Source organism: Anopheles funestus, assembly GCF_943734845.2.
Source record: "Anopheles funestus chromosome X unlocalized genomic scaffold, idAnoFuneDA-416_04 X_unloc_35, whole genome shotgun sequence".
NCBI classification, from domain to species: Eukaryota; Metazoa; Arthropoda; class Insecta; order Diptera; family Culicidae; genus Anopheles; species Anopheles funestus.
This window is the reverse complement of record NW_026045160.1, coordinates 15001-17500: the sequence shown is the minus strand read 5'-3', so window position 1 is coordinate 17500 and position 2500 is coordinate 15001. Positions and strand designations below refer to the sequence as shown.

The window sequence follows — 2500 nt, the reverse complement described above, 5'->3', positions numbered from 1 at the left end:
TGTGTCAGAATTTGTTGAAAGCCAACTCGTTCGTTGTACACTTTGATGGGTGACCATCACTGTGTCCCCGTGCCGAGCTAGATCTCCCCTAGCCGTAAGGCACTTGAACGCCCCTTCGACGACGAGTTGCATGTGTGTGGTATGTGTCAGAATCTGGTGAAGCTTTCTGCATGTGATGTGCCTTGTGTGGATCCGTGGCCATTGCATTGTGTCTGGTGCTTAGATACCCAGACACTTAGAACGCTTGCGCGGAAAGCAAACTCGATCGTTGTACACTTTGATGGGTGACCATCACTGTGTCTCCGTGCCGTGCTAGATCCCCCCTAGCCGTAAGGCACTTTGAACGCCCCTTCGACGACGAGTTACAAGAGTGTGGTATGTGTCATAATCTGGTGAAGCTTTCTGCATGTGATGTGCCTTGTGTGGATCCGTGGCCATTGCATTGTGTCTGGTGTGTAGTTACCCAGACACTTAGAACGCTTGCGCGGAAAGCAAACTCGATCGTTGTACACTTTGATGGGCAACCATCACTGTGTCTCCGTGCCGTGCTAGATCCCCCCTAGCCGTAAGGCACTTTGAACGCCCCTTCGACGACGAGTTACAAGAGTGTGGTATGTGTCATAATCTGGTGAAGCTTTCTGCATGTGATGTGCCTTGTGTGGATCCGTGGCCATTGCATTGTGTCTGGTGTGTAGGTACCCAGACACTTAAGCAAACTCGATCGTTGTACACTTTGATGGGCGAGCATCACTGTGTATCCGTGCCGTGTAAGAGCTCCCCTGGCCATCAGGCACTTGAAAGGTCCTTCGACGACGAGTTACAATAGTGGTGTGTTAGATACGTCAGATTACGGTGTCTACTAGTGTGCAATACGTATCCGGCTACGGCACGGAACGAACGGGAACTGTGGTGCAGACAAACAAGAGTTAAGCCTATTAGTCATTAACTCTAAGGACGGGGCCATGGGGCGGTACACAAAGGATACGGATGAGCGAGTATGCAGGCCCAATACTCAATAGCTCGATCCGATCCAAGCACATGAGTTGACTGCGGCGTCAGGTTAACCAATGTGCTAGATTCTATTTGGCCAGTAGAATCTTGTGTCTTAAGCGATTTGATACCAAGACACCAGAACGAAAGTTAGTTGAAGAGTTATTAAACTCTTATGAAGTATGGTTGTGCAATCACAACTTATGACTTTAACCTATAAAGTGGATATGGACTTGCAATTATAACATGGAATCTCTACACACCCCATGAGCTCGATCCAATCCACGCACACGAGTTGCCTGAGTAGCGACAGGTATACCGATGTGCAATACGTATCCGGCCACGGCACGGAACGAACGGGAACTGTGGTGCAGACATACAAAGAGTTAAGCCTACTAGTCATTAACTCTAAGGACGGGGCCATGGGGCGGTACGCAAAGGATACGGATGAGCGAGTATGCAGGCCCAATACTCAATAGCTCGATCCGATCCAAGCACATGAGTTGACTGCGGCGCCAGGTTAACCAATGTGCTAGATTCTATTTGGCCAGTAGAATCTTGTGTCTTACGCGATTTGATACCAAGACACCAGAACGAAAGTTAGTTGAAGAGTTATTAAACTCTTATGAAGTATGGTTGTGCAATCACAACTTATGACTTTAACCTATAAAGTGGATATGGACTTGCAATTATAACATGGAATCTCTACACACCCCATGAGCTCGATCCAATCCACGCACACGAGTTGCCTGAGTAGCGACAGGTATACCGATGTGCAATACGTATCCGGCCACGGCACGGAACGAACGGGAACTGTGGTGCAGACATACAAAGAGTTAAGCCTACTAGTCATTAACTCTAAGGACGGGGCCATGGGGCGGTACGCAAAGGATACGGATGAGCGAGTATGCAGGCCCAATACTCAATAGCTCGATCCGATCCAAGCACATGAGTTGACTGCGGCGTCAGGTTAACCGATGTGCTAAGAGAGTTGTTCCTGGGCCTTCAAAGTGACTTCAAAACTATCTTAGCGAATGGTGGCCATGGGCGTAGACATGAGCCACAAGTCACAAGGCCTGGGACTATTGGGTAATAAAGACAACTTAGTCAGAAAGTTAGTCTTTGGACGTACCACCGGGATTGTGTTACATTGGGAACCTTACTATAAAACCCTAGGCAGGGGATCACTCGGCTCATGGATCGATGAAGACCGCAGCTAAATGCGCGTCACAATGTGAACTGCAGGACACATGAACACCGATAAGTTGAACGCATATTGCGCGTCGGACGATTAAACCCGGCCGATGCACACATTCTTGAGTGCCTATCAATTCCTTGATATACAACAAACCAAACTTCAGGGTGGAGCGTGCCACAATAGAACACTATGGCGAGCAGCCCGTCTAGTGTCGTGGGGGAAACACGCTTCCACACTGTGCATAATGGCGTGCTCGGGACCTTTGTTGGGACCGCAGGGCGCTGAAAGTAAAGGGGTGAACCGCATAAATCG

At 48.9% G+C, this 2500-nt stretch overlaps 1 non-coding gene across 1 annotated transcript; it reads left to right on the top strand.

The window, feature by feature from the left end:
* The first annotated feature begins 2158 nt into the window (after positions 1-2158).
* On the top strand, positions 2159-2316 carry LOC125773470 (5.8S ribosomal RNA). The gene has a single exon (XR_007420130.1). It is a non-coding gene; the product is annotated as a 5.8S ribosomal RNA (ribosomal RNA).
* The last annotated feature ends 184 nt before the right edge of the window (positions 2317-2500 follow it).